This window comes from Mercenaria mercenaria, chromosome 14 (genome assembly GCF_021730395.1).
Source record: "Mercenaria mercenaria strain notata chromosome 14, MADL_Memer_1, whole genome shotgun sequence".
Lineage (NCBI taxonomy): Eukaryota > Metazoa > Mollusca > Bivalvia > Venerida > Veneridae > Mercenaria > Mercenaria mercenaria.
Genome location: NC_069374.1, coordinates 53,316,685 through 53,330,389, shown reverse-complemented (window position 1 = coordinate 53,330,389; position 13,705 = coordinate 53,316,685).

Genomic DNA, 13,705 nt, shown 5'->3' with positions numbered 1-13,705 from the left:
CTCAAAGTATTGCGTAACAATTATAAAGCACAAAATGAAATTGCCGATAACAATTTTTCTTGGGAGCCTCGAGTAAGAGAAATTAATCGGACAGAAATTAAGCTCCAACTCTTAAGAATTATAGCCTTTCTCTCTGCATTCAAAAAGAACCATAGGGCAGAAGTAAAACGTACCTACAGATCTTCCAAACTTTGTAAACTGAAGAATCAATGCAAAATGAAGAACTTTTACAAAATGTAACAAAGACCTTTCAATTTTAAACAGCAAGAAATGGATAAGTAAGTAAGTAAGTAAGTACGTAATTTATTATAGTGACTTGTGTTATACTATATAAACATAAAGTACATTTAGATATACAAAAAAGAAAACTCAGCCCCATGGGCTTATAAGTCACTGTTAAATACAAAAATTACCTAATACAAATACAACATGGATAATAAGTATTGAAACAACAACAATAAAAAACAGTTTATCTTACTTGAAAAAAGAAATTTAATGAACAGAGTTTGGTCCTAGTGGGGCTCGAACCTACGCCTCTCTGAAAAAAAGTTATAGTCTTATGGTGGAATAGAACACACTTCAAAAAAAGGTACACTATAATGGGTCTGTCAATTTTCCTGATAATCGTATTAGGGAAGGAACAGGACTAATAATACAATAATCACAGTCAAGTTTGTAGCGGGGTTCGAGCCCAAAATTTCCCTGATACCGACAAGAAAATCTGATCAGTGTTCATACATTCATGCATGATGTGTTTGTGTGTTGGAAGCGCGGGTGTGTGTGTGTGTGTGTGTGTTGGGGAGTGGGGGGTGGGGGGGGGGGGGGAAGGCTTTGCATATCGAAGTATTGATGTTGTGTTTGTAACCTTTATACTTTATCTGATATTATGTCATACAAAGTTTATTATCACTTCTTTATAGACATATATAAACGGTTATGGCACTTCATTCGCCCAATAATAACGTGAACCCATATTCACGGTCGAAAAATTAGAATTAACATTTGATAAAGTAGGTTATTTCGAACGTAAAACCAAGTTATTCAAATACTTGTACATATTTTCGAGCGAAACATAAGATAACGGGCGTTGACCATAGTTTACGCCCGTAAACCCAGGTTTAATTTTTTTTTTCAATTGAACTATGAATTTCGATCGTTGATCTAAGTTCACGAGTGTGAACCTTTGTTTATGGGCGCAATCCAGGGTTCACGAAATTAAACCATAGTTTCCGAACGTGAACATATCTTAACGATCGAGAACTTAAGTTTACGACCGTGAAAAACGGGTTTACGACCGTAAACAAAGGTTCACGCTCATGAACATAGGATTACGACCAAAAATCATAGTTTTGTTCAAGAAACCAATTTTACTGAACGTGAACAAACCTAGGTTCACGTTCGTAAGCTATAGTTCACGCTCGTAAACGCAAGTTCGTGGTCGTAAACATAGGTTCACGCCCGTAAACAATGGTTCGCCGCACTCCAATTATCAGACAATTACAAACTAGGATTATAGAACACTAACATATATTTTCGAGCGAAAACATAGGATAACGGGCGTTAACCATAGCTTACGCTCTTGAACCCATGTTAACGTTCGATAAACTAGGATTCTCGATTGAACTTTAACTTGGGTTTACAAACGTGGACCTATGTTTACGAGCGTGAACTATGGTTTACGGTGTTATCCTTTGTTTTCGCTCGAAAGAATAGGTTTACATGTACATGCTTTTAAGTTTAAAAAACTTAGTTTATCCATCGTTAATCCTAGTTTTTCGACTGCGAACCTGGGTTCATGTAATTATTGGACGATTTCCATACATGTCACGTCTGTAAACTATTGATCAAGTTCTAGGCTCACGGTCGTATACAGGGGTTCACGTTCGTTAACGCAGTCCACATCCGAAATTCATAGTTGATTTTTAATCCTAATATATCGTCCGTAAGCCATGGTTTACATTTGATAAACTACGTTTCTCGAAAAAAAAAACAACTATGAATTTCGTTCATTTTCCTATGTGGTTTGATGGATATGTTCTCGGAACCTGACTTTCTTGTAAAATATTAAATTTTGTAGTTTCAGATTTCCAAGTAAGAATTATGTGCCGTTTGTCTCGCCGCAATAATTATTATGTTATCCACAATGAAGCAAACACGGTGTTTTTTTTACCAGCTATAGTCTGTAATATCCTTACACTACCTTCACAAGTTCAAGGGCGTAACCAGGGGGGGGGGTGCGACGGGTGCGATCGCACCCCCCTTTTTCGGCAAAGCTTGCATTTTTCATTACACCAAAATACCCTTGAAAGCCCAGTCTTTGACTTTTTTCGGCTCGCTACGCTCGCCAATTTACATATATTTACTAATATTGACGCTGTAACCTTTGTAAAAAGTCTGTTGATTACCGTCTATATCTCAAAAATCAATGGATTGAGCACCGGCAGCTTTTTACCTAACGTTTCAATGTTGAATCTGGCGATTTTACAGAAGGTTGGATGTATCTATCAACTAACCTGATGAGAAATAAATCTAACATAAGTTATTTTGTAATTTTTACATGAACTGCATATGAAATCAAATTTTACAGCTGTGCCTTTTCCTTTCAGTATATTTTTTTAATTGTAGATATATTGTAAGAAAAATACAGTGTCATGCTACAGCTGCTAAAACAGAAAATTTATTTTATCGTGCGTTATTTCTTTTCTTTCTATAGCTGATACCTAATTCACATTTAACCCGGGCGGCGCGCGATAATTCCTTGCGGATTTTTGGGCATCGTAGATGGCTATGGGCTACGGCGTATGTGTTTACATTATATACAAGCATCGTGCCATTTTTGTACTGGTTCTATGTACGGAAATCGTACGAAGCCCGTACTGCTTCCGTGCATGAAGAGGCTGCGCGGAGAAGATAGAAGGTAAAAGCCTGGACGGCAGTCTACGTGCTTAGAAATTCTGGGGGTCAGTCTGTCTACCATCTCCCGAAACATGGTAGGCTCGATTATGAGGTAAGCTTAGAAGTCCCCATAGGATTCCGGCATCAACTCCTGCATCAGGGTGTCCGTCCTCTTCCTGTGCCTCTGTCGGGCCTGCTGCTCATCAAGAACGACCAGGCTTGTAATCATCTGCTCTCTTCTCCTGACCTGCCTCAACTGCAACAGCAGGTATGCCGCTCTGAGTCTTAGGAAAACTATCATTTCTCCGACAAATAATGAAAACATGTCGGAGATGGCCATTTATATATAACCATCTGAAAAATGTGGATGGTGTGGCCGCTGTATGGTTGCCGAACGATGATTGCTTAGTATTCGTGCGTTTTCATGGGTACCGCACGGGCAGCTAGCGACAACCTTGCGGCTGTGCGAGGGCCGTGCAAATGTCCCACGAGTCTACAATCTCCGTACGATTTCGTTTGGGCAACATATCCACGAAAAATCGCGCGTTGGCTGCACGATCAGCGCAAGGCATCCTAAAGATGCCCGTGCAGGGATTTGCAATGCCATCTGCAACACGTCTACGAGTTACGGGCTTTCGAATTTTCTAATTTGTATAACTTTTCACTAAGCAAAATCGTAGAGGCTGCGGAGCCCGTGAACAAAAATTGTTCTGCCGCCTCCTGCACGGAAAGGAGGATACGGGCAGTCTACGGGCTCCAAAGACACATCGCAGGTCAAATGTAAACTAGGCATTACTTGCCAAATATTCTCAGCTGTGTACATATACATGTAATTATTCTTTGTATCTTATTATATGATTTTTAGAAAACCCAGAGGATTACTTTTATGCAAAAATGATTATATATAGCTTTATACCTTTTCACAATAGTGGAATGAAATACATAAAAATAACAGTTTAAATTTACATTAATTTCTAATAGATGGTACAATGTAAACTTTATTTCATAAACAACAATGACCTTATTCTATGCACATCACATCTGTCAAATATTTAAAAAAAATAGTATGTCTTTCTTGATATTACTTTTGTATTATTATCATTATCTTAACTTACTGATCTGAACTTAAAAGACATTATGTACTATTCACAGAAAAAAAAGCGAAAAAAATAAGTCACATATCTACCCATCAGTAAGCTTTCAAATACACGCCAAATCGCACGAAATGACTTCTTAATTTAAAACTTTTCTGGGGGAGGCCCCCCATACCCCCACCTGCGGAAACTTAAAAAAGCGATAAAATGAGGCACATATCTACCCATCAATAAGCTTTCAAATACACGCCAAATCGCAAGAAATGACTTCTAAATTTAAACATTTTCTGGGGGCCGCCCCCATACCTCCACCTGCGTGAACTTAAAAGACATTATGTACATTCACAGAAAAAAGCGCAAAATGAGTCACATATCTACCCATCAGTAAACTTTCAAATACACGCCAAATCGCACGAAATGACTTCTCAATTTAAAAATTTTCTGCTTTACATATACTTTATATATTTTTACTTCTTCTATAGTCTTAGGGGCGGCTAATTACTGAGGCTTATCAACAACGGCTTTCCCGACACATTCAGTTGAGCCATTCTCAGTCATCACAGAACTGTTGGTACTACCTTTGCGCAAATTTACGCAGAGTGGTCGTACCTTTCCTTCACATTCTCAATGTCAACATTATTTGCTTTTTCACAGGGTATAACATTATAAAAATAATATGTTGTTGAGATACTAATCCCATTGCAAAAGCAGTTACTTAAATACATGGCACAAAATCACGGAACATATTTTGTTACATGCAGTAACTAAGCAGTCCTTAGCTTGAGACAGAGGCCGTGGGGCAGGATAGTACTCTATGGGCGGGATTTAATCCGTGATGAAATATTTGTCACTGAAATTGCCCTGTAATAGTATTTTGATATCTTACATCAACCAGTGTGAGAATCGCTCATTAAAAGAATTATAATGATTAACCTATAAACCCATTCATTGATGTGTTCATGAATAATTGAGCCGTGCCATGAGAAAACCAACATAATGGGTTTGCGACCAGCATGGATCCAGACCAGCCTGCGCATCCGCGCAGTCTGGTCAGGATCCATGCTGTTTGCTTTCAAAACCTATAGATATTAGAGAAACTGTTAGCGAACAGCATGGATCCTGACCAGACTGCGCGGATGCGCAGACTGGTCTGGATCCATGCTGGTCGCAAACCCACTATGTTGGTTTTCTCATGGCACGGCTCAATTATAGCTGGTACAAATTTGTTCTGGTCAGAAAATAACAATATGCTTTTGTCAGGTATGGATCATTCTAAGTACTCAAACATAGAATCAATATCGCCTTTCTTTTTTAGCTCGACTATTCGAAGAATAGTCTAGCTATTCTACTCACCCTGGCGTCGGCGTCGGCGTCACACCTTGGTTAAGTTTTTGCATGCAAGTACATACAGCCATCAATTAAAGGCATATAGCTTTGAAACTTATTTTTTCTTTTTCTAGGTCAATTACCAACCTCTCTGGGTCAAGTCCCATAACTCTGAACTGTATTTTGAGCAAATTATGCCCCCTTTTGGACTTAGAAAATTTTGGTTAAAGTTTTACATGCAAGTTACTATCTCCAAACCTAATGGAGATATTGATTTGAAACTTCACATGTGTCTTCGGGGTTATAAAACTAATTGATAGCAGCAAGTCCCATAACTCTGACTTTCATTTTGGCCAAATTATGCCCCCTTTTGGACTTAGAAAATTCTGGTTAAAGTTTTGCGTGCAAGTACATACAGCTATTTCTAAAAGGCATATAGATTTATAACTTATTTTTTCTTTTTCTAGATCAATTACCAACCTCACTGGGTCAAGACCCATAACTCTGACATGTATTTTGAGCAAATTATGCCCCCTTTTAGACTTAGAAAATTTTGGTTAAAGTTTTACATGCAAGTTATTATCTCCAAAACTAATGCAGATATTGATTTGAAACTTCACATGTGTCTTTGGAGTTATAAAACTAATTGATAGCAGCAAGTCCCATAACTCTGACTTTCATTTTGGCCAAATTATGCCCCCTTTTGGATTTAGAAAATTCTGGTTAAAGTTTTGCGTGCAAGTACATACAGCTATTACTAAAAGGCATATAGATTTGAAACTTATTTTTTCTCTTTCTAGATCAATTACTAACCTCACTGGATGAAGTCCCATAACTCTGGCATGTATTTTGGGCAAATTATGCCCCCTTTTGGACTTTGAAAATTCTGGTTAAAGCTTTACCTGCAAGTTTCTATCTCCAAAACTAATGCAGATATTGAATTGAAACTTCACATGTGCCTTTGGGGTTATAAAACTAGTTGATAGCAGCAAGTCCCATAACTGATATGCATTTTGGTCAAATTATTCCCCCTTTTGAACTTAAAACTCTTTTGATATTTAACCTTTTTGGGTAATATTTTCCTGCTTCTGGGACAATATTTCGAATAGTCGAGCTTGGCTGTCTTACGGGCAGCTCTTGTTTGATTAACCGAATAACTAAGTAATATCTTACGGTCTACTTTTTATAAATGCTGTGAAATATACAAAGATCTGAAAATATTCATCAGTCCTCTCTGACCACTTTCTAAAAACATTTACAATATCTTTTGCCTCTGTCTCTAACGTTGAGATGAGCCTAGAGAAGAAATGTTGTTGTTTTTTTTTTTCTGAGAAAATATCAGTGTCAGTTTGAAGAAATGAATATTATTACAGATTATTTGATCTCAACAGACTTTGTAAGTCTAGCTTATTCTGTTAAAAGCAGTTGTGTGGAATATGCTATACCTGAATGCTATTATGCAATATCAAAATGAGATTGCCATGCTATTAATGATTCATGAACGTTGAGTATACTTTGGTCATTTCATTTAAATGTTTCAAATTCTATTTTCTATATTCTAGATATTGTATATGATTTCTGTTTCGTATATTTCGATTATTTCAATACTTTTTGGCCGTAAAACACTATAATTGTTATAATAATTTTTACTTTTTATGATTATAGTCTTTATTGTAGAAATAACATATACGTCAGTTTTGCAAAACATAAAGCAATTGCAAGAAGCAATATTAGCACACGTATATAATTAGCACATTGGCACATATTTATCTTTGCCAATCGTTGGTTCTCTGTATTTTACTTAAATAATAAGTTAATATACATGAACCATTCATGTATCATCGTATCCTCATCTCTGCGAACATACATATTTCTTTCATTGATGTACAAAGAAAAAAAAATACAACATAAATTAGGTCGACCTGTGCAGCTTCCATGTTATGTTCTGTTATATTCTAAACTATAAATCACTTAATTCGTTATTTGTATATTAATGATTTGTTTTTGTTGTTGTTTTTTTTTTTTTTTTGTTTTTTTTTGCATGAGTAGATAACTTACATAAATCAAAAAATACCATAAACTTTTCCTGTTACTGATGTTGAATCTTTCTTCGTTTTGATTTCATTTATGTACTAAAGCCTGAATTTCATATCAGGTGCGTGACGTAATTCAGTGTTTGTTCTTGCACTATTTTTTCTATTTAGTTCAGTATTGTCAATCCTGTTCAGGCTATTGAACAAAATTATGATATTTACACTATATTTATACGTGTAAATGTGCATGTAATAAAAAGGTTATTATCTTTGCATCTGGAAATATGCACTCGTTCTCCTAAAGTCGCGCAATATTTCCGCTGAGAACTCGTGCATATTTCTCGATACAAAGCTATAACCTATACATGTGCTACCAGGACTCCCTAGTATACGATCGACGAGTATACATAGTCTCAGCACCGAGAACATACTGATTGCGTCATGTACTTGTTAATTTTTGATAATCCTCTGACAAATGCAAAATTAATTTTCATACTAATCTTGTTATTATTTCTTAGGTTTTATAATTTAATTGTTTTAATACTTAGTTTCCTTGTTAAAATGAATGTTTGCATTTATGCGGTCATGTAAAAAAGACGAACTCCGCTGTGTTTCGTTCCTATTACAGTTGACTTTTCGTTTTCAAAAGAGTACAATTACAATGTATGTCGTCTGCTAGTGATTTTTTCTGAAAATGAAGAAAATAATCATTATCATTCTAATTATGACATATCAGGAGTCTGACGATGACATTCCGTTGATTCAGTTAGCTAAATATACCCGGTGAAAATTGTGTTGCTCTACAACTTGAATCTACATTCTAAATGTATGTTTTAGAATGTTGAAATATTTGTATACGTACATTGGATATCTAAAGGCCGAGATTGGTAGCCCTGGAGAACTTTCTTTTGAGTGACATCTATCATTAACTCCTGTTAGGCTCGGGTGATAAAATTCTCGATCTTGCAGCATTTCAATCATTATAATTTGCTCTGTAGGGTATTGAATACGAGCATCTGTATAAATTCTTGTGGTCATTCACAGATTTTTCTCTTTGGAAATCGGTCTACTAACTACACGGGTATGAAACGTTGCCTGCGGCACAAAATGTGCCGCACTGAAATGAAGGCATCGCGCCTCCGACGGCGCAGGCATTGCGCAGGATGTTTACAAAAATAACGAGCAAGGTGAGTAAAATTGAAGGTTTTTGGTTATTGTCTTTTTACAGTAAAACCTTTTTAGAAATCGGGGAATGCAGCGGGATGTAGTTGTGTCTTGCCGACAAATTCATGCCCAGTTTGTGAAGAAATATGTAATATTGTTATTTTGCGCGTGTTTTTCATCGGATACAGTAACGTGAAAATTACGAAAGTAGTGAATATTCAGAGTTATTTCACCTCCTGCTGAAAAAGGAATGATGTATTTCTGTAGTATATTATATAAAGACATGGTATCTGATCGATTGAGATAAAATACATGCGTAGGAAAAGGCATATCCCCTCGTTCTGCCGACTTTTCAGTCCAGTGCCGCAGGCATCTCGATGGTGCCGCAGACATTGTGAGAGGCGCAGTCATCTTGAATACTATTGTAGTCAGTTCAGTAGTACGTACAATTTCGACCTTCTAACATGTATTGAAGTACAAAAATATCAATAACAATGTTGTTCCTCCAGTTATTGTAGTAGTAAGACAAATCTTCTCAATCCGAACTTTGTAATATAAATAGCTATTTTAAGAAGTTTGCAGTATTTTTTCTCGCTGTTTTTGGGAATGGGGCCAGGGAAAATCACGTCATTTTGTATCGATTTGGGATTCATTTTCTCCCGTAAAATAGCAATATTCAATTACTAAACATCCCATTTGTAACAATTATTGATGCTTATAGTTCAAAGCAAGGTATGAAAACCAGCATCGGAGCACAAAAACTGTCATAACTTTTGTCATTTTTCAACTAATTTTAATGTTTTTGTTTCAGCATCGAGTTTCTTTTTCTTTACAGTTTGGGCGTACTTTTTTTTATTAGCGGTGAGCTGAATTTCAATACTCCCCCCCCCCCCCCCCCCCCCCCCCCCAACCCCACCCGCTCATATAAATAAATGGTGAGATTCGCAGTTTTGTCGTTCCGAAAACAAGGAACACAATAAGACAAAACACACACACACACACATAAAAACATGAAATTTCTCTCGCTCATCTCGCGCCATGTTTTTCTGTAACAGTATATCATACTATATCAGCACAAATTTTACTGTTATGTCAAGATATTTAGATACGAATGAAGAATATTTAAAACGATACTGTTCCCAAGTTTTGTGTAGAAAAGAACCAATGAAAAAATTGTCCAAATGGGGCTTAACTTGTTCTAATTATTTCTGAAATTCTACAAAAATATTAACGTATTTTACTCACTCTTTGTCGTTAAACTATGATTTAGGTCTGTGCACCGACTGTACACATAAAGTTTTCGTCTAATCATAAGGAGAAATTATTTTCTTTTTCCTTTTAATATACACTGAATGCATGTGCATCCATCTGAAAATATAATATAATCAAGATAACTTCATTGCTTCTTTTCCACACAAAACTTGGGAACGGTATCGTTTTAAGGGAAGTTTCATGTTTTTACGGGTTTTTTTTTTTTGTGTGTGTCTTTTTTGCCGTTCCTTTTTTTCGGAAAGCCAAAACAGTGATTTTTCGCCATTTTTTTTGTTGTTGTTTTTTTTTCGGGGGTTGGGGGAGGAAGGCGAAATTCAACTCATCGTTTATCAAAATAGTACGCCCAAACTGTAAAGAAAAACAACAACAACAAAACTTGATGCTGAAACAAAAACATCAAAACTGACAAAAGTTATGACAGTTTTTGTGCTCCAATGCTGGTTTTCATACCTTGCTTTGAACTAAGCATCAATAATTGTTACAAATGAGAATGTTTGGTAATTGAATAATGTTTTTTAGCAGAAAATAATCCAAATTCGATACAAAATGATGTGACTTTCTCAACTGGGAGGCACCTGGTCCCATCCCCTAAAAGAGCAATAAAAAATATTGCAAACTTCTTAAAATAGCTATTAATATTACAAAGTTCGGATTGAGAAGATTTGTCTTACTTCTACAATAACTGGAGGAACAACATTGTTATTGATATTTTTGTACTTCAATACATGTTAGAAGGTCGAAATTATACGTACTACTGACTACAATAGTATTCAAGATGACTGCGCCTCTCATGATGTCTGCGGCACCATCGAGATGCCTGCGGCACTGGACTGAAAAGTCGGCAGAACGAGGGGATATGCCTTTTCGTGACATGTAGTTTATCTCAATCAATCAGATGTCATGTCTTTATATAATATACTACAGAAATACATCATTTCTTTTTCAGCAGGAGGTGAAATGACTCGGAATATTCACTGCTTTTGTAATTTTCACGTTACTGTATCTGTTGAAAAACACGCGCAAAGTAACAATATTACATATTTCTTCACAAACTGGGCATGGATTTGTCGGCAAGACACAACTACATCCCGCTGTATTCCCCGATTTCTAAAAAAACTTTACTGTAAAAAGACAATAACCAAAAACCTTCAATTCTACTCACCTTGCTCGTTATTTTTGTAAACATCCTGCGCAATGCCTGCGCCGTCGGAAGCGCAATGCCTTCATTTCAGTGCGGCACATTTTGTGCCGCAGGCAACGTTTCATACCCGTGATACAGCTATTTCTAAAAGGCATATAGATTTGAAACTTATTTTTTCTTTTTCTAGATCAATTACCAACCTCACTGGGTCAAGACCCATAACTCTGACATGTATTTTGAGCAAATTATGCCCCCTTTTAGACTTAGAAAATTTTGGTTAGTTTTACATGCAAGTTATTATCTCCAAAACTAATGCAGATATTGATTTGAAACTTCACATGTGTCTTTGGAGTTATAAAACTAATTGATAGCAGCAAGTCCCATAACTCTGACTTTCATTTTGGCCAAATTATGCCCCCTTTTGGACTTAGAAAATTCTGGTTAAAGTTTTGCGTGCAAGTACATACAGCTATTTCTAAAAGGCATATAGATTTGAAACTTATTTTTTCTTTTTCTAGATCAATTACTAACCTCACTGGATGAAGTCCCATAACTCTGGCATGTATTTTGGGCAAATTATGCCCCCTTTTGGACTTTGAAAATTCTGGTTAAAGCTTTACCTGCAAGTTTCTATCTCCAAAACTAATGCAGATATTGAATTGAAACTTCACATGTGCCTTTGGGGTTATAAAACTAGTTGATAGCAGCAAGTCCCATAACTGATATGCATTTTGGTCAAATTATTCCCCCTTTTGAACTTAAAACTCTTTTGATATTTAACCTTTTTGGGTAATATTTTCCTGCTTCTGGGACAATATTTCGAATAGTCGAGCTTGGCTGTCTTACGGACAGCTCTTGTTTGATTAACCGAATAACTAAGTAATATCTTACGGTCTACTTTTTACAAATGCTGTGAAACATACAAAGATCTGAAAATATTCATCAGTCCTCTCTGACCACTTTCTAAAAACATTTACAATATCTTTTGCCTCTGTCTCTAACGTTGAGATGAGCCTAGAGAGAAAATGTTGTTGTTTTTTTTCTGAGAAAATATCAGTGTCAGTTTGAAGAAATGAATATTATTACAGATTATTTGATCTCAACAGACTTTGTAAGTCTAGCTTATTCTGTTAAAAGCAGTTGTGTGGAATATGCTTTACCTGAATGCTATTATGCAATATCAAAATGAGATTGCCATGCTATTAATGATTCATGAACTTTGAGTATACTTTGGTCAATTTCATTTAAATGTTTCAAATTCTATTTTCTATATTCTAGATATTGTATATGATTTCTGTTTCGTATATTTCGATTATTTCAATACTTTTTGGCCGTAAAACACTATAATTGTTATAATAATTTTTACTTTTTATGATTATAGTCTTTATTGTAGAAATAACATATACGTCAGTTTGCAAAACATAAAGCAATTGCAAGAAGCAATATTAGCACACGTATATAATTAGCACATTGGCACATATTTATCTTTGCCAATCGTTGGTTCTTTGTATTTTACTTAAATAATAAGTTAATATACATGAACCATTCATGTATCATCGTATCCTCATCCCTGCGAACATACATATTTCTTTCATTGATGTACAAAGAAAAAAAAATACAACATAAATTAGGTCGACCTGTGCAGCTTCCATGTTATGTTCTGTTATATTCTAAACTATAAATCACTTAATTCGTTATTTGTATATTAATAATTTGTTTTTGTTGTTGTTTTTGTTTTTGTTTTTTTTTTGCATGAGTAGATAACTTACATAAATCAAAAAATACCATAAACTTTTCCTGTTACTGATGTTGAATCTTTCTTCGTTTTGATTTCATTTATGTACTAAAGCCTGAATTTCATATCAGGTGCGTGACGTAATTCAGTGTTTGTTCTTGCACTATTTTTTCTATTTAGTTCAGTATTGTCAATCCTGTTCAGGCTATTGAACAAAATTATGATATTTACATTATATTTATACGTGTAAATGTGCATGTAATAAAAAGGTTATTATCTTTGCATCGGGAAATATGCACTCGTTCTCCTAAAGTCGCGCAATATTTCCGCTGAGAACTCGTGCATATTTCTCGATACAAAGCTATAACCTATACATGTGCTACCAGGACTCCCTAGTATACGATCGACGAGTATACATAGTCTCAGCACCGAGAACATACTGATTGCGTCATGTACTTGTTAATTTTTGATAATCCTCTGACAAATGCAAAATTAATTTTCATACTTGTTATTATTTCTTAGGTTTTATAATTTAATTGTTTTAATACTTAGTTTCCTTGTTAAAATGAATGTTTGCATTTATGCGGTCATGTAAAGAAGACGAACTCCGCTGTGTTTCGTTCCTATTACAGTTGACTTTTCGTTTTCAAAAGAGTACAATTACAATGTATGTCGTCTGCTAGTGATTTTTTCTGAAAATGAAGAAAATAATCATTATCATTCTAATTATGACATATCAGGAGTCTGACGATGACATTCCGTTTATTCAGTTAGCTAAATATACCCGGTGAAAATTGTGTTGCTCTACAACTTGAATCTACATTCTAAATGTATGTTTTAGAATGTTGAAATATTTGTATACGTACATTGGATATCTAAAGGCCGAGACTAGTAGCCCTGGAGAACTTTCTTTTGAGTGACATCTATCATTAACTCCTGTTAGGCTCGGGTGATGAAATTCTCGATCTTCCAGCATTTCAATCATTATAATTTGCTCTGTAGGGTATTGAATACGAGCATCTGTATAAATTCTTGTGGTCATTCA